The 20,126-nt window shown below is 40.0% G+C and overlaps 1 long non-coding RNA gene across 1 annotated transcript in view; it reads right to left on the bottom strand.

Moving 5' to 3' along the window:
* LOC115496373 (uncharacterized) overlaps positions 1 to 1,689 on the bottom strand; it is a 121,718-nt gene extending 120,029 nt beyond the window's left edge. Inside the window, exon 1 of the long non-coding RNA XR_012057316.1 lies at positions 1,487 to 1,689. This is a non-coding gene — a long non-coding RNA (uncharacterized lncRNA). The remainder of the gene's footprint in view (positions 1 to 1,486) is intronic.
* Positions 1,690 to 20,126: the final 18,437 nt, after the last annotated feature.

Below are 20,126 nucleotides of genomic sequence, written 5' to 3'. Positions count from 1 at the left end.
TGAGGAACAGTCTTTTTTTTTTGCTGAGGAATGTTTCTTGCCTCTCTGGCAAATTAATATTAAGAGACAACTGATATTTCCAAAGCTGCATGAGGATTTGGGTGTACAATTTCCCTTTTGCTCTTGATGCACCTGAAGTTACAGAAGTGAATAGGTAAAAACCTACAGCAAACTGTAAAGCACATGCTTAGCTATGAGCTCACCCTGTACTGAAACACATTTATTTGTAAGGATTTGTAAGATCAAGCAAGCCCTGATTCATTCTGCTGTAAATACCTTGCTACCAGCATGGTGTTAAATTATTTTGGGGCTATGTCACATGTTTGGACCTTGAGAAATGCAAGGCTACTGCTAAACAACAATATTTCTGTTCCTTGGAAGAGAAATGTATGGATGCTTTCTGTCCTTCATGTGCAGTTATACTCAAGCTATCATCATTTTTTGGCTGGAATTCAAAACAAAAGTACTATAGCTATGCTCTCCTTTTGTGATTTTATTTATTTCATTTCTCATGTCTAAAGTTCTCCTAACCAAAAACTCCCTAGTAATTCCACTTATTTATATTGGTAGAGAAGGTTTCTAGGGCATCTACCACCCCCATCTCTTTGGTTGTAGAAAGAAAAAGAAACAATGACATTTCAAGAGAGCAAAAACTTTGAAAAGGGCAAGGAAAGAAGCCCCCAAAGCTTATACAAAATTTCCATCCACAATCTAATATATCTGGAAAAGTCCAAACTGAATAAAAAACTTCTGAACTTTTAGCCACTTATGCACTGAGTGCATTGAAGGTGTTCTTTCTATATTTTTAGGAAAAATATAAGCCACATTTACCATTTTGAAAATTAATGTTCAGTTCAGTTTGGTTTTTATAACACTAAAAAGTTGGGTTGATGAGCATTTCCCCTAAAATTGCCTAAAATTGTTTCTTCTTCTGCAGATATATTATAATCACCTATCACTGGAGTGACAATATTCGCATTATCCAGTAAAATAATGGGGATATAGGAAAATCTAGGTCCTGAAAATGTTTGAAGCTGACTCAATAACTCAGATTTCTTGAGGTTCAGATTACATTTATTTCTATGAGTAACTACCTAAGACATTTGGGCCAATTTTTTGGGACTTCTTTTTAAAAAGAATTAATATTAAGAACTAATTGTGTCTCCTTAGGATATAAATATTCACTTTAAAAGACATACCCCAAATTATTTAAGATGCATATTATATAGTGCAATCTGTTCAATAAAGGCAATGTCATCTGCTTCTCATCAGTTTTGACCGAGAAAACACTTTTTTAGATAGAAAAGTCCCTTGTCAACACATTTTCAAATGAACAGGAATTCAGAATGTTTTTTGTACTTTTTGTCCCAGTTCCAGTGGCTTCGTGGGACTAAAATAAATGCAAACTCCACAAAGGTCACAAGCTGTTGGCCCAAGGTAGCCCAAATTAATCAATGTATAAAGATCTCAGTACACCAAAAGATACCTGATATTCCTGGGCAGTGAAATTTCAGGGCAGCCCCATGGGTAAGGGTAGAAATTCTGTTGGGGTGTTAGAAACACTGGAGATATATTTTCAGACAAACTATCCCATGACCTGCCACTCCCATCAAAGTCTTCAGCAGAGCTATGGTACCCCTGAAACTTCCTGAGATTTTCTGCTGAGAAAAAAAGTTTGGGGACAGTTATTATATGCAACTAACCCCCCACCAAAAAAAATGGAGAAGATCTTTCTAGCATCCATACACATTGAAAGATACAAGCCACTGAATGAATTGCCATAGCAAAATTTAAAGGGAAAAATGCCACAGATCATGTCAATACCTTCAACTCTGAGTGCAAATTCCAGACAACATTCATTGGCTCAGCAATTATCCTGTATGGACCTTGTGCTTGGCCCTGCATTTCCAAAAAGGCCCCTGGGAGGCTGTGCCCCTATCAGAGGCTGCTGCTGGACTGTGTCAGTGAGGCTGCACCATCCCTGCTGCTCACAGAGACACTGAGAGCAGCCAAGCTGCAATTTAACAAATGAGCCTTGTTTTAGCCACAGCTGGAAGGATAACGTATAGCAGGGGATGTTCAATCTGTGTCAGGAGGACTTTCTTGGTTTGATACACTCTTATGGTGCTTTTATGTAAAGTGTTTCTTATTAATTTTTATCAGTTTGGTTTTTTTGTTTTTTTTTTTTTTTAAGGATAGCAGCAAAGAGTGGGGTGGGTCTGAGGCAATTATGTATCAAACTAACAATAGCTTTTATCTTTGTATTTTCTAGCTAAATCATTTTCTTCACACTAGGAAGGAATGCCATCCTCTGCCAGCAGCACACCTCTGAGAACAGGGCTACACTTAAACTTTTCATTTTTTTTGTTTCACAATCCTTTATTTTTCAGATAACGCATTTATATAGTCAATATTGCACCCACAGGGTGAATATTTGTATGCTTCCAACTCACTTCAGGAACTTTTATCTCCTTCTACTGTTCCACATAAGAATTTAAACACCCACTGCTCTCACCTGGTACATTTTTGTTAGCTGAAGAAGCAAAAAATATTCAGCTTATATAGGTTAAACTCCTACTCCTCAGATAAATCCATGTAAAAGATGGCCATATGGCATTTACAGAAGAATACCTGTCCTGGTTTGGGCTGGGATAGTTAACTTTCTTCCTAGCAGCTGTGTTTTGGATTTGTTCTGGAAATGGTGTTAATAGCTCAGGGATGTTTTAGTGATGGCTGAGCAGGGATTACACAGAGCCACGGCCTTGTCCAGCCCTCACCCCAGCAGCAAGGGGACACAGGACACTGGGAGGGGACACAGCCAGCACTGCTGGTCCCAAGACCCAAGGGATATTGTGGCAAGCACATTTCTCTCTCTCTCAAGACTTTTCATAGAGGTGCACAGAGAGAAAAAAAGAGAAAACAATTTCTATTTCTGCTCCTTGTTTTTCCTATGTGGGATGTGTTTAGAAAATTATTTACCTGGGGTGATTGCTTGATTAGATTCTGGTAAGAATTGTTTAAGCTTGAAGGCCAGTCAGCTCCACCTGTATCTAGACTCTGGAGAGAAAGTCACAAGTTGTTAGTTAGTTAGATATAGTAGTTACAAAAAGTAGGTATGTAGTTTTAATATCTTCCTTTATATAGTATATTAATGTCTTATAGCATAGTTATAATAAAAATTCATTCAACCTTCTGAACTGGAGTCAGACATCATCATTTCTTCCCACAGGGTTCACCTACATTTACAAGAGGATATCCCAGATCACATGGCACCATGATGAGCACATAAACCTGGGGAAAAACTGGCTGGGGTGGCTGCTCAGGAACTGGCTGTGCATGGTCAGTGGGTGGTGAGCAATTGCCTTGTGCATCACTTGATTCATACATTCCAACTCTTTTGTCATTATCATTATTATTGCTGTTATTGTTGCACTTGTTGTAATTATTATTTTACCTTCATTTTGTGTCCTGTTAAACTTAATAAATCTTTACCCAAACCCACAAATTTTGCTTTATTTTGTTCCCCAGCTGTCTCCCTCATCCCCTGGTGGTGGGGGGAGGTGAGTGGGAGGCTGTGATGTTTTGCTGCCTGTGGGTTAAACCCTGACAGTACCACAGCTTCTCATTTCACATCGTTGTATCTTTTTCTTTGCTGAATTTTTTGTCAGAGCAACATTTCATGACTGCTTTCTATGTCTACCTCATATTTGCAAGTGCTCTGAATCTTGCTACTCTCTTCACTTACGGTACTTCATCCAAAAAACCCACAATAACCATAAACAAAAACCTATATTACATTTCTAAGGAAAAAGCTGATGTGTCACCTAAATTCCCAGCATTAAAATTTAACCTCTTACCTGAACTTCAGTCAGTTTCTGTTGTGTGGCACATGCAAAATGAAAAAGTTCATAATTGTAGTGTAATTGGATTTCTTAAGAGGGAGAATTTGCACCTTACCTATCCATTCTGAAGAATGAATCTGGAAAGGTTTTTATCCAGGTTTTGCTCAGGTGCACAAGAGGGAAATATGAAGGAGTGCTGAAGGAAACCACCCCATCAGGTGCCTCCTTTCGAGGGAGGTAAGGATGCAAACTTGTCACTGCTGACTGCTTTCCAGGGATCCCTGATGGCCAGGAGCAGAGTAATCCCAAATCCAGCTGGTGCAGCAATTCCTTGTTCTCTATGACCCAGCCTCAGTATTACGTTCCTCTGCCTCAGGATGGAACAAGAAACAACACCAAAGCCAGAAATCTTACAGAAAATGTCCTGAAAACTCTTCAAACAGAAAGAAATTTAAAAATATATAAGTCCAAGTTTATTGTTCTCTTACTCATCTCTTATGGCTCTCTATGCAGCAGCCTAGACTTCCAGAATTAATTACCCAGAAATTTCTATCCTGGAACTTCATATGGTAATGCAGTTTTAGCTGATCCTATGTAAAGTCTATGGGACCGATGAGTATACTTGCATCATGTCCACTCCCTGCTATTTATTCTCAAAAATTAATTTACTCAAAAAGAAATCTTTTCTTTATGCCTTTGCCATTTCTGTGTCATGGTGTAATAGCCTATTTCTTGTGCTGCAATTGATTACACTACAGAGTGAGGAGAGAAATTTGAAAGCCTCTGATAATGGGAATACTTGTCTAAAAACATGTTGATAGGAAGTCTACCATCTAAACACTAAATATTTTCATTTTATAGCAAAATCTGGATGCATTCTTATGTTACAGCGTGAGCAAAAAGATCATGTGAAGGGGACCAGTAGTCTAATTAAATGAATATATTAATAGTTTCTGGTTTTGACAGGTTAGAGGTAGCTGTCATTCTTTTCAGCACTTTGGGAATTACTTCTGTCCTTCATTCTCCCAAAAGATTATTATTGCTCTGTTTCTTGTGAGTGTAGCGAGCTAGAACAGCAGAGATAATAGGTTATTATAGGAAAATTTGGCTGTGACATTTATATGATAAATTTGAAGTCAATTAGAGGGAAAATACTCCATTAGATAAAGTGAGTGTACCAATTACTGCAGGGAAGAGTTACTGCTAATGGCATAATTGAAATTTATAGAGTGGTGGTCCCACCACTGTAGAATTAGATTGCATAAATGATGGCAATAGCAGGCATGTAAACATTTTTGTTCCTAGTCATTTACAGGTGGAAGGAGTTTTTTTTTTTTTAGGATTCCATTCTGATGTTAAAAATCCAGAGTTACCAGGAAAGGACTGATGTGAGATACTCACCTTTTTCCATAAGTTCTAGCAAAAAGAAATTAAATAGCTCTTTTTGGTAAAAGTTGTATACATTTTCATGGAAATTAAACACATATATAAGGAATCATTAAGGGAAAGTAAAAATAAGGCTTTTCATGGGGAGAATTAAACAAATATATTACTTAATATGAACACCAAGCTACAGGGGAAACAAAAGTATTTGGTCAAATTTAGTATAGAGGTGGAACGAAGGGGAGGGGTTCTGTCTTAGATATTGGATTGTAAAGTAACCTCATGAAGAAACTACATGAAACTCAATTTATAGCAGTTCAAATCTAGATGGAGAGATATGCTGGAAAATAAATATTAGAGAAAATCATGCCAGACTAGGCCAAAGGACAGATTATCCAGGATTTGGTTAAAAACTTTTTTAAAATTCTGCACTTTCTAAAAGCCTTAAGGCAAGCACGAAAGTTAGGAAAACAGTACAAGTAGGGAATATACTAATACCCCTACTTGTGATGTGCTATTTTTCTGTTTGCTTCCTTGAGCTCTGCCCCTGAGCTCATCACACGCTGGTGACAGAGGCAGTGGCTGAGCTGAGAGCCAGATCTGTGCTGGGCACTGCTGCCTGATCCCACAAATTCCAAACTTCTCCTGCCAACACAAAAGGCAGGTCTGGGGTTTCCAGAAGCACCCAGCAAATGCCTCAGCACTAAAGGAGCTCTGGGATCACCACCCTGAAGTTCTGCAGGTTCAGCTGTGGAGCAGAAGCTGAAAGAGGAGCCAGTGTCCATCCTGGGCAGGGCACAGCCATGGCACAGCTGTGGAACATGAGAAACACCAACATGAAGGCTGAGAAGGGCTCACAGGACATATTTTAAATGCAATTGTCACCATGCCAGCCTATCAGATCGGTGTTTCAACCCACATCTTAAATATGCTGCTCATCTCCACTGTCCTGGGGAGAATCAGTGCCTTGGTGAGGCCCTGGCACAGGCTGCACTTCCATCTCTGGAAGTCTTCAAGTTTGGACAGGGCTTAGAGCAAGCCCAGCTAGTGGAAGTTGTCCCTGTCCATGGCAGGGGGGTGGGATGAGATGGTCTTTAAGGTCCCTTCTAGCACAAGCCATTCTATGGTTGTGTGATTCTATGTATTTGGACATCCACCTGCCAAAAAAAGTGAGTTCATTATGTGCCAAAATAGGAGTTAAGGCTTAAATTGAAGCTAATTCAAGACCCTCAGCTTTGATCACTTTGGTTAGGGTGTACTAACCTGAAAACCCTTAGTGCACATGCAGAGTTGAATCTCTAACACTGTGCTGGGCTCTGGTGAGATCTAAAGGATGCTGCTCTGCTTTCACCCACCCCATAGGAGGAGAAACACACAGACACCAGTTTACTCTGGGGTGTCATTCCTCAGGTAAACAAGATGTTCCTGAAGCAGCAGAACCCACAAATCTGGTTCCCTACAGATTTGGGGCTTTTCTCCTCTGACTCCACACCCCCTGTCAGCAGCACCTCTGTTCCCCTCTCCTTCCCCTCACTCCCCCTTTGCCCAGGGCTGAACTCTGAGGGCAGCAATCTCTGCAGCAGCCAGGCTGGAGGCAAACACAGCAAACAGCTCCACAGGACAAGTGTGCAGTGCTGGAGTTCAGCCTGCCTTTTCCCTGGGGGCTAATCTAAGGCTCTCCTTCTCAATCTGATCACAATCTTTTTGCAAAGATAAGATAGTGGGAACATAATTTACTTTCTATTTCAAAAGATCTCAGCTGGTAACTGGAGAGAAAAAGGACCAAATAATCACATATCTTTTGTTTATTTTAGAAAGCAGGTGAAAAATAAATTTGAGACACAATTTTTCACTAACACAGCTAAAATAAAATAGCAGATATCCATTATGGGAGCAAAAATATGTGCTGAAGTTAAAGTTGCTTTGTTGTTTCCATTATGAACTGTTTCCTGAGCTGCCATCACATCTTCACTGAAATTTTGCTGCCTATTGGATTTTCTGCAGTTAGAAATTAGGGAGGCAATAGTCCCTGCACTACTTACTGCAGAGTAAGGGATGAGACAGGAGCTTAAACCATTTCTGGCTGGCCTGTTAATTTCTTTTTCAGTAATGCCACTTACAGAACCCCATCTCACCCCTGCAGCTACTGCAGCCCAAATAGTAGCCTAGACTTCATTCACATTTCTTCTCTTGTTTTCAAAAGCCAACTCTACACGCCTTCAGATACAAAAAATTACCAATATTAATATTACTAATATTATTTATTTATTACTAATATTATTAGTAATATAATATTACTAATATGAATATTATTTAGCTCCACACACAAAGCCCATTCCAAATCCAACAGTTAGTCCTACTCAATCCAGTTTCTACTCAGTTCAACATATTTTCAGTTTCTGTTCTGTGAACTTCACTTCCCACTCCCATTCCACCAAGCACAAGGAGATGTGTGCAGTGCTCCCCTCCAAACCCTGCCAGCCTAGGTGACTGATTCTCACACCCCTGAGGAAAACTCATCCCTTCCCACTGTTGGAGTCCAGGACATCCCTCTGGCTGCCCTGGCTGTCTCAAGACCCTGGCAGGAGCCTTGGAGACCTTGTGGGAAAAATACTTGTGGCTTCAATTTTAGCCCATGGAAAAAGCTGTCAATTTTATATGAGGAATTACAAGCCACAAGGGTTTGAGTAGTGTGATATTTGAATTAACACAGGGTGGAAAAGTAGAATTTTGGGATTTTCAGAATGTTATTCAGGGGGTCAAGATGGAGGAATCTGGGCGTTCCTAGCTGTCTCCTCCTTCTCCTTGTCCTCCATGTCTTGGTGTGACGGTGACACTTTTCTATTGGTTAAAGGTAGAGACACACTGTCCAACATAGATGATAGATATTGGCACATTATTGTAAACAGACTGTACGTAACTTTTGATATAAAAGGTAAATACTGCCAGAGAGGGCAGAATGTCATGGCCTCCTTTCTGGACGGACCTCAGCAGGTCAGAGAAAGAATGTTATAGATAAGGAAAAATAAACAACCTTGAAAACACAATCGGATGCATTCCAGACTCCTTCACTGGCTGCAAGGGGCTAGGAAGCAAGGACTCTCACAATCCTGGGGCCATTCCAAAGCCAGGCAGACCCCATCATCCCACCTGCAATCTCTATCTCTGCACACTCAGCACAACTGTTAGAGAACACAGCAGGGCATCATCCACGAACATTTCCTTACGCATCCCCAACAGCTGCCTACAAGGGATGGAAACGTCCGAGGAGCAGCCCTGACACGATTGTGCTGTGTCAACTGGTGTGCCAGCTGGCTCCTGAGGGACATTTGTCATTTGTCCTGCCTGCTCCCCCCAGCAGAAGGCTGCAGCCATTAAGGCATCAGTGCAAAGCGTGCACGCAGAGCTGTGCTGCCACTGCTGGGTCATGGTTAATGAATGAAGTGTGGCTGAAGAGCACGGGGACTCAGCCTACCCAAATTGCTGGTTCTGAGGATGCCAGCCTGAGCTTCAGCCTCTCATGCTTAATGTTATACAAGGGACTACTTGTAGAAATAGAATGGAGATTGCCTCTTAATTTTGGCTTATTTTCCCTTCGTGTACAACATGTGCGGTTCCCTCCTTCATTTCCCTACACTTAACTCACAACATTGCAACTAAAATTTCACCAGTTTGAAATGCTTTTAATGCATTGGGCATTATTTGTCTTTTTGTTCTTTGTTTAAGAAGTTCTTTTTGATGAAATTCAACCTCTGAGCAGGAAGATGCTCAAAGGATGGGCAGAGATTTAAAAGCTCCACGGCTGGAGTTTTATTTATGCTAAATATTGCTGACTCCATTTGGTCTTTTAGCCAACTCTGATCTAGTTTAGTTCACTCTTCCTAGGCCTCCTGCCAAAGCAGAGCTTGCTTTTGTTTTAGTATGTTTAGTGTATTTTTATTATCACGTCAGTGCTATATCCTTTGCCCTACTGGGGAGCTTTATTTCAGTTCCAGTTTATTATTTCCTATGATCTGCTCTAAGTGGAATCCAGTTTTTTGGGTTTTTTTTTTGCTTAACCATCTAGGGGAGCAAAATGAAAGAACAATTTGCTATTTCGCTGCTCCATAACACTTCCTACAGCAGGTGAATAACTGGATTCAGGTTCAAAACAACTGTGCATTAGAGAATTTATTGACAAATGCTTTGGTGGACCAGGAAGAGATTTTTTGGCTACAAGCCTACATTAGCAGTCGACACAAGCACTGAAGCCCCAATTCTCTTTGCTGTAAACCAAAACCAACAAAACTAAAAGCAGCAGATTACCTGGAAAGTGACACTAGAATCAAGGTCTATTTTCATCACAGTAAAATGAGAATAAACCTATCTGTCCCATTTTATCTCTGTCCAAATGAACAGAGTTAAAATTTAACCAATTTTTTTTAAAAGCATGTAAGTCTTCTTGACAGCATCCTCTCCATTTCTCTTTTCCTTCCCTAAATATCAATTCTAAATAGCATTGCCAGGTAGATACATTGAATAAGAGACACAATTACCTTCTATTCAGAGCTACTCCCTGTATGCAAGCACCCTAGACAGCTTTGGACTAAAATTATAAACCAGTATTGATGAAACAATTTCCTTCAGCTTTTTGTTCGCACTCAAGGATGTATCAAAACAAGCTCTAATGGTCAGATTTCAAAAGAAGTTGGTATGAGAGCTCCAGCTGGGAACAATGACAGCAGCTAAGCCTGCAGCCCTTTCAGAAGTGCAGCCTGATGGGATCCAGAATTGTGAACCATTCAGAATAGGATATTTTCTTCTTTTGCCTTCTTTAAAGATACATAAGCCTGTGTTTACTTGCTGCTTTACAGCTTCCTCTACCAACAGCCCTGTAATCATTAGATGAATTACCCAAGCATGGCAATTACTATAGAACAGATGCTCATAAAAGACAAAAAAAAAAAGAAAAAATCCCCAAAAAAACCAAACAAAAACCCCAAACCTTCTCATTTCTACAATAATATAATACACTTTCTTTGTATATCTGGTATTTTTGTTAATACAGCTAGAACAATAAATGTGCACTTTCAGTGATTCTTTTACTTAAAAAAATAAAAAACAGAAACTTTTTAAAAGGACACAGAAATCTATTTCTTTCACACTTAACACCTAGTACAGAAGAGATCAAAATACTATGGAATATCTAGACTGCTAATAAAGGAAATATAAAGTGCAAATATTCTTAAAGTGTTTGATTTAGGAGTTTATGGCCCCATTTTAATACACCTTCAGCTGGATGCCAATGGGTCTGGTGAGCAACAGGAACCTGCATCCTGCTGCTCCTCCATGAGAGTTGGACCTTTACTGTTGTTATTTTTTTTACAATTTAAATGTTCATGCCAACTCCAGTTCACAATAATCATTGCTGATGAGAAAGCTTTGTTTAATTTGCTTTGAAGATGACAATGACAATAGTACTTGCATCTATAAAAAGGTTATTCTGGAACATTTACCAACAAAAACAAGCACCTCCACAGTCATTTCCATTCCCTGCATCTCCTTTTGGTTGTTTTTGGAAATTGTTCTCACTTCCTATTGCTGAAATGTTTTCTTCAAAGCATGTGGTGTTTAAAAATCAAGGGACTTTGTGTTTTGTCCCTGTTCTGCATGATCCATGTAAAGCAGCAATCACCAAAAGCAAAGAAATTAACCCCCCTCTTTTTTACTTCTTTTTCCATCTGTTCTCAATGGGTACACTGTTTTAAACCATAAATTGGTGATATTAGCTGTTAAATCTTGCTGAAATTATTTCTGTGGCACATAAGCCACAGTCAGTGCTTTTAGAGTTTATGTCCTTGAATGAGCAAAATACTCACTGAAGCTCATGGGGGTTTACCCCAAAACATTACCAGGATCTGGCTACAAGTGGCGTCCAACCATCTTGTGTAATTTTGTTTCATTTTCACTTTTTGCAAAGTACTTTTGAGAAGTCACTTTAACAAGAAATTTCATTGTCTAATGGGCCGTGACTGTACATGATAGGATTTCATTTTAAATTCAGTTCATTATGGTGCCATTAGGGAAGATATGACTTGTCTTATTGCATCTTATCATTTACCACGATTTTTATGTCCATTATTAGTTTGGATTTCCAAAGCAAGATATTCACTCAGCACCTGATTAAATGCACAGTGGAAGTCAAAGTGGAAGATAAATTACCTTATGGCAAAAAAAGCAATGAACTGAATCTCAACAAATCTGGTCATTTTCCAGCTCAGCCCCGTTCCTGCTTTGGGCAGGTTGTTTTACCCTTTGTGGTAAAGCTCCTCATCAGCTGCAAAGACAAATACTGCACCAACCCCACCTGTCAGCCAACCACTGGAGATTGAAACCTCTCCAGGAGAAATCCTCTCATCCTGCCCAGTGCCACGGCAGTGTGGATTGTGCAGCCTTGCTGAGCCTCTTCTGCTGTGCTGAGACAAGAAATGTCAGCTGCAATGCCAGGTGTGTGCTCCTTTACAGCCTCCTTGTGCTCACTCTTCACCTGCTCTTCGCAGGTCACTCACTTAAGCACTACTTCTTCCTTTTCATCAGAAGAGCTGAAATTTTAGCCTAATAAACTGCCTTTCCTTCCTCTGTCAGGCATCACTTTAGCCTCTGACCACCTTTTCCTGCTCCAAGTACAACAGCACCAAGGTCAACTGCACCATTTCCAGCAAGCAAATCTCCTTTAAAACAACTGGCTGCTGTCACAGTGGCAGGGCAGCCAATGATGTTTCAAAAATACATTGAGTCTCAAGCGATCTTATGGAGAAATTATACTTCTTTTTCCACTGGACTATATTTAGAACAGAGCCACACACAGCTAGATGCTGTTTACTTAGATTTACAGCTGTGCTCAAGCCACACACATACAAAAAAGAACAAATAACATTAAAGAACAATTTAGGAAAGACTTTTCACAAATCTTTAAGTCTCATTTTGACAGGAATGCTCTCTTAAAGCTGACCAATGTTTATTTTGTTGTGGCTGGAAATGGAGCTCAAAGCTCATTCACTTATTTTTGATTAAGATCTCAAAAGCCACGAGACATTAAAGGTTCTATGATCCTTCTTTTAACAGCACAGTAGCAGCAGCCCTTGCCCTCCTCCCACGGGCTCTGCATGAATTCTTCAAGGTGAAGGTGGGCAGACAACATCCTGATAAAAAGTGAATTCATCCCCAAATGGTTATTCAATACTGCCAGCTAAAACTAATTACAAAATTGTGTCAAAATAAAAGAAAATCAGTAAGAAAAAAGTGGATTTTTCTCTGAATACTTCAAAATCAGATTTTTCAGCTTTTCATTTTCAACAGGCATTTTCTTTTTTCAATGCCTTCTTTTTGCATTTGTTTAGATAAAGCCAAACCCATTTTCATGAAACGGAAGTGTTTCAATTTGCATTGAACTACCAGTTTCTGGTTAACCAAAATAAAGTTTTTCCAATCTGATCACTACCTCCCCATCCATTGCAAAACTGAAAACCATCAGCAATAGCCATCTTGCTTGGATTGCAATTCAGATTTTCCCCCTTCAGTTTACATTTTTGGCCAAAACACTGGAAACACCTCCCATTTGCCAAGCTCAATTCAAACACAAAGAATTATGGCTCTGAAACCTCTTTAGCGCTCTGGGAGATGAGAAGTGCACCAGTACCTTTGCTTTGGTTTGTACAAGCTGTAATAGAGTTGGTGGACTCCATATTTCAGTACCAGATATTTGGGATACTCAAGGGATGTTCTCCAGGCAGTTTCTTAAGTCTGTTGTAGCTTTTATGGTATGGAAGGCTGTTTGATTTGTTGTTTGTTTTTGTTGTTGTTTTTTTTTTTTATCAGCTTTTCATGTATTATGATCCAAGTATCAGAACTAGACAAGATGGAGATTTGTTCAGTGCTGAACTCTTTCAAAGATCCAATCCACATTTCTGAGAGGAGAAGCTGAAGCAGCAAAAATATTCCGTGTATTAGCAGCTTCAAATTCCATCTCGCAGAGGTGGCAGATCACATCAGTATGCACTTTTAGATCTATTACAGCAATATCAGCAGTCCTTGATTTCTCAAAAATGGTGTTATTCGTGAAGGTATAGCAAACTGTCACCATCTGACAGGTTTAGATTATTTCACTGGGGACAACCACTGCAAGGCACAGACAGCAATTGATTCATTTCTCGTCACACGAGCGCAGCTCAGCACCTGCTGCAGAGCCAAGCTGGGTTAATGCACAATTCAAAGTTACCACCTTAGTGCAATCTTTATTCACGAGCCATAAATACAGAACAAACCCTGTTTACTGTTAGAGTTTGCATCTTAAGTGCCTTACTGCTTTACTGCTAATTAAAAAAAGAAAATCATTGAGCTTTAAAATCTAACAAATCCTGTGTTCCTTTATTCTAAAAGAATCCTACACATTGCAAAGGTGCCACATGCTGAGCTGGCTCATCAGGTGGAGAATCAGTGGTTCAAGGACAAGCACAAGCAAATACTGAATGCTGTTTTGCCCCTCAGTGATTAATTACCCCTTCTGCCCTTCCATTCCCATCTGGGAGAATGATGCTCTGGGATTTTGTCTGCTAATACAGATTTTTAAATTCCAGCACAACTTACTTCTTGTAATAATCATTTTCGCCCATACTTTGCTGCATTTAGATATTGCTAAATCATCAGAGAAAAAAATCAATAAAAAAATCAATAATGGCAAATATATGTGCACATGTTCCACCCCTGTGCATGTGCACAGCCCAATGCATACTTGGTTTTCCAGACTTGCCCAGAACATCTATTATCATTTAAATCATGGGACATGACTAAGTCATAGCCAGGATTTTGCAAATTCAAAACTAATGGACCTCAAGCCTTTTAAAATAACCTTTGAGAAACACAACATAAAGATTTTCCTTAAGTGATTTTTCTATTGTTTAGAAAAGGGTAGGTTTTTTCATTGCTGTGTTTGTCTCCTTCCCCATCTGCAGTGAAGTTTAATTGTTGCTGCACCTCTGTGACTTGTGCCTCCCTATGGCTTTGGAGTCTGCTTTTGATTTTTAGTGTGACTGGTGACAGACAGCACAGAGGAAAGAACAAGAAATCTCTGGGGAAATTGAGAAATAGGTCTATCTGGAACAATTTACATTGATTAATTTTATGAAGAAAATTAACAGACTAATACTGCTAAAGGTACTTTTACTCCACATATAACACCATGAACAAATGTTATTTCCTTCATGCCATGAAGACAGAAATTCAGAAATGTTTTGTACCTACATTTAGAAATCCCGTAAATTCAAAACACAAATCATTTGAAGATCAATAAAGAAAACCCCCATATTTCTTTAAAAACAACCCCCCAGATTAATGGTTTCAAAGTTTAAGTAAATGTTACATAACTTTTTGCTCACATGAAAAACCTGCATTGTGTCTAACTGCTGGACACAACTGAGTGAGCTGGAGAACATCAGAAGGAAAAATTACTGTCTCAGAGCTCAGCCCTGAAGTGCCACCCCTGAGAATGGAAATCTGCTCCTCCTCTGACCCAGAACTCATTCACAATATTTGGCAAGTACTCCTCTCTCATGGGAACACTCCTGGTTCCTGCTGCCTGGGCTTGGGCACTTGCAGTTGGATTGGCAGGACTTGCTGAATGTCATCAGCTGCAGCTGAGTACAATTTTAGCTGTGCTTTAAATGCTAAGATGTCTTTAAAAAAAGAAAAAAGAAAAATAAGAAAAATAAGAAAAAACCCTCTACATTTTGGTGTAGAAACCCCAGACTGGGTGACATTTCCTGCAAATTGAGAATTTTTGACTTGACCTTTCTGGGCTCCCGTTTCCCTGGTGTAAAGCAGGAATGTCACCTGCTACTCTGGAAACTGTTATGGGAAGGTGAGTTCATCCATAATTAAAAGAGCTTTAGAAAACATATTGAAAGCCCTAGAGAAATGCAATGAGTAAGTGAAGCTTCATTCAATGCAGCACTTGGATAGTTATTAAAAGGCAGTTTTCAAGGCTACACACACTCTATGTGAACAGTGGAAAAAATAGTGTGTAAATCCCCCTAGGATGACATGAGAGCAAGTGAAGAAGGCAGGAAGTCATGATTTATCAGTGACCAGAGAGATCACAAGAAATAAATTGACCTGAAGTTTCACATGTGTCCTTAATGCTGGGCTTTCTCATCTGGGTGTTGGACTTTTCATAAAATATTCTTTAAGATGTTTGGGGTTTTTTTCTTTTTTTTTTTTTTTTTTTTCCTTTAGCATTAAAAGGCTATTTCAGTCAGGCTGAGTGAAACAGAACAACCTGAGAGTAAAAATTCAACATTATGTGTGTCAGGGAAATGCAGTGAAGATGATTTATCACTAATTATCATGGAGATGATGTGTCTGAAATTGAGGTCTCTCCATCAGGGAAAAAATACTTGTGTATAAGAAATTATACACAAGTATTAGAAACCATAAACAGAGGACCAAATTCATCAGCAGCCAGTTGGAGGCACTTCCAGCAGCACACAGGAGTTTTAAACTTTGATGTCAACTGTTCAGCCTATGACATCTGGTCAGAAAAGTTTTAGAGCAATGTCAGGGATTCTTTAACTGAGAATTAATGGAACTCTGCAGCTAATTCTCAGTTACATTAGCAGGCCAGGAAGGTGACAGTGGCAGTGAAATACTGGATGTGCCCCACTCCTTCCTGCCCTTCACCCAAGTGAACACTCAGCACATCACAGTGAGATATGGCTTCCTCTGCAGGTCAGACTACTTGCAGCCCAAGTACATTTTCAATTTCTGCGCTGAATAACAATTAGAGCAGTGACTTTCAGCCACACCCATGGCAAGCACATACCCTAAAGCAGTACTTGGTGCTCTTCTTGCTTGCATGCTTTTAACATTTCACTTCTCCCAGCAAGAATTTGTAACACCCAAACATTCATAAAGATCTTAGGGAGATCTCTCCTGATCTCTCACCTAATGTTATTGATCCATTAGATATTGCCTTTTCTTTTAGCAGGACCGTCTGGAAAAGAATGACAAGCCCCATCACACATCTGATATTTAACCAAACACAAAATACAGCAAGAATATGGCTGCATTTCCACTGTGCCAGGGTGGTGTTGCCCTGTCCCTCTCTGAAGCCAATAGAGCCCAACCTGAACACAAGCGTGCCACTGCATGCTGAGCAGTATGTGGGGGAAAAGCAACCATTCTTTTACCATGTCCCAGTAGATCAAAATCTTCTCCCAGCCTTCAGAAATGGAGTTGCAGGTGGGGCAGTGAGGATAAAACACTGAGGGCACTGGGAAGACAAAAGCGGGTCTGAAGAAAGCAAAAACCATATATGAAGTACAGATAAAACCCGAGATCAGTTGCTTTGCAGCCTAGATCCATTTAATCTCCTTGTCACTAAATACAGAATTGCATTGCACCTCATTTGTAGGCCCACTCTTCCTAATGCAAAAGCACTTCAAAAGCAGCTCATATACCATGAAAGGCTGAAACTTGATGGCTTCTTGCCAAGAAAAAGGTAGCTAAATGTCATAAGATTTATTATTTTGCAGGAGTAGCTTTTGCCTGCCACACTCATCACATTAAATAATATTCAGGATTGTTAATTCCAGTGAGTGTTTTCTCAGCACATGGGACCATTACATAATATCTGAGTAGGGATGGCAGCAGTGGGACTTGATTATTTCAGGAGCTGCACTGACTTACATCACTGCCTTGTGTACAAACCAGAGGTTCAGAGGTTTGACTGAGGTTCCCCCTGACTGGACACAGGAGATTTCCTTCCTACCAGTCCAGCTGGTCCATGCAGCTGAAGGTTAAACCCAACTCCTCCCTTGCTCCCCCACCCCAGGGACTCTGCGCCCTGTGCCCACCCCAAGTCTCCCTCTGGCAGTGTGAGAAGCAGCATGAAGGAGGATGGTTCCTACATCCACGTTGTGCAATGCAGCTCTCTTACACTCTCTCTGATTTAAACCTTTTTTTTTTTTTCACCAAAGTAAATAGCACAGATAAGCACAAACTAGCCTTCAAAGCTGTCTATTTGGGTGGATTTTAGGTTGTATTCTCTCTTTCAGTGAGGAAGACTGAGCAGTCCTGTGTCTTAAGGTGTTTGGTTTTGTCTCCTGACTACTTCCTCCAGTGAAGCAGAGATTCTGCTGGGTTTTCCAGCTCCTCTTCTGCTGAGAAGTCAAGCTGCCCAACCACAAACTGCAGAAAGTTTTAACTATTGACCATCACTCTATTGATCAAATCTCTTTGGCAAAGACAACCCGGGAAGTCTGTGTGTGTTGTCCTTTCTTCTAAATCAATTCCTGTCCCTATCCTGGGGTCCAAAAATCCATTTATTTTCCAATTATTGAGGCAAGGCAATAAATGCTTCCAGACATCTCTCACACAGAGATTTTAGGATATTATCCACTCCATCCATTAATTCTTCCAATGATCAATGATCAAAGCCTGATGTTCAAATCACAATACATTAATTTCTCCCCTCTGATCCCATTACATTCTGGTTCAAAACCATGTCTTGTTCCTAAGTTACTGATTCTATCAATTAGTTTTTTTCTGGTGAACATTTTGTCATTCTAAAATTTGTACTGAGCTTTGGTCCAAGTTCCAGAGTGTTGGGATTTTATTTAATCTGGAAAAAAAAAAAAAAAAAGCCATACTGGAGGATTATTTGCTTTATGTCATGGAATAATTTGCACCAGGAATTTGATGAAGTGCAAGACTGGAAACAGGATAAAGTATATGAAGAGCCTGGTCAAGGTACTTGGCCTGTAAATACCAAATCCTATTTCTCCTTCTCCAGAAAGCACACAAAGTGATCTGCAGCATTTTACTTCAGCTGAATGTCCCTTCCATCCCCTGCTCTGACAACTATTTTAAGAGGAGCCTTGATGTGACAGTATCAGATTTTCTGTGTCACACCTCCCATACCCATATTTCAATTACGTTCCATGGGACAGCAGCAGCAAACAAATTTAAGCAGCTTTTTCCACAGAGCTCTGTGGGCCCACAAAAGCATGAAGAGGGATGACATCTAATTCATTCCCGTTATTGTGTGTGATGAGAAACAAAGCTCAAGGGGACTCAAATGGGAATTGAACACTTTGATTGTGATCTGTGCCTCTCAAAAAGCCTGAAAGCTCTTAATATAAAAATGGGTCTGACAGAGCAGAGCCATATTGCTATTATATTCAGTGTTAAAATCTGACTGCTACTGGCACATTATGGTATACTATTTAAATTCACTATGCTTAGAAACCTCTTCCTTTCTCATCTGTCTCACTTTTTCACTGAACTGCACTCCTTTCCATTGCCAAAATGCTTTTGGAATACATTCTTCTAAACAACAGGATGGACAGATATCCAAACAGTGTCTAATACCAAGGGTCTTCCTGCAATAATTGCACTCCCATTAACTTGTCCTCATTTGCAAGGTATATCAATTTCTAATCCACCCTGAAGTCCTCATAGTTAATTAAGTCTGACTTTTTAAATGACATCTTTTATCACAGAAAACTTTGTACATGGTATACTTGGTGTTCCCTTCACAATAAAAAGGAACATTGATTGAAAAGCTGACAATCATTTTCCCTAGCAACACTTTTGGGTCACAGCCAAAAAGTTTGCATACAGAAATAAGCCTCCAGTGCCCACCTCCCCTTCTCTGAGCTGGCTTTAATTTTCTTTCTTGCACCATGGTCACAGACTCTCAGATGCAAACTTACAGGGTTGTTCAGTGGGAAAAGACAGTGATGAACCTTGGTCCACAGGGATTCAGACTGAAATCCCAAAGCACCACCAGGGCCCCTGCAAGTAGCTCTTCTCAGATCCTGACCAGGAGCTTTTGGCAGAAAACTGCACTATTCAGTCCCAAATTTTTCATTCTCAGTTTTCATTATTTTGACCAAAAGACAAGCAGGTAATTATGAAATCCTAACCAACACTAACCCTGTAAAGGATATGAAGTTATTTTGAAACGTGAGTTGTTGGGAAGATAAAAGATAGACAGGGGTTAACCCACATCTCACATAAGTCCTGTCAGTGCTGCCCAGGCTCTGGCTACTCACTGAACTCCCCCACGTTATTCTATCACCTGAGTAGTGATGAGCTGTGTACAAGATCATTCCAATCAAATTCAGCCTCTACTTTACCTGGGAAAGCTCAATATTATTGAGGGAAGTAGCTGTGAGCTAAGGAGACAAAAATGCAATTCATTATTTCTAAGGAGTAATTTGAAATATACACCCGTATGCATTTGCAAACCCAAGTCACTGCCTTCCTTCAAATCCTTCCTGAAATCCCCATCTACAGCACACCCTGAACCCCACCAGGAAATCACCCTGGCTCAGCAGTGGTGCACCTGCTACCCCCGTTATCCCCATTTGTCTGGGACCATGGGATCTTTAGGCACAGTGTATGTTTTCTGTTTTTTTTTTCTAGCATGACCAACACAATGACTGCAGTTTCTCTGCAGCACCAGGGGCCATCCATGTGAACATTCTTGAGTTTTTTCCCTTTCATTTTTGCTTTGATGCTTTTTAGATACATTATATAAAATGCTTAAAAAAAAACCCCAAAAGAATACTCCCTTATTTGCACAACTTCCTATTTCCTTATTTAAATGGCTCAGTGCAGCTCTTCCTAGGAATAGCACTTTTTGTAGGAGAAAAGAGGAAAGGAGAGTCACCAGCGACCTTCCCATTGTCCTTCCAGCCACAGGGACTGTGTCCCACTGCACATCCAGGGCAATTGGAGCTTTCTGGGTTCAGGAATTAACTTCTCACAACACTCCCAGTGTGGGACCAGTCTCTGCCCATCCTTGTCCAATTTGCACAAATTCTTAGACAGAGAACTAAGCTAAGAAAGATAAACTCACTG

Source organism: Taeniopygia guttata, chromosome 9 (assembly GCF_048771995.1).
Source record: "Taeniopygia guttata chromosome 9, bTaeGut7.mat, whole genome shotgun sequence".
Classification (NCBI taxonomy): domain Eukaryota; kingdom Metazoa; phylum Chordata; class Aves; order Passeriformes; family Estrildidae; genus Taeniopygia; species Taeniopygia guttata.
This window is presented reverse-complemented; position numbering and strand designations above follow the sequence as displayed.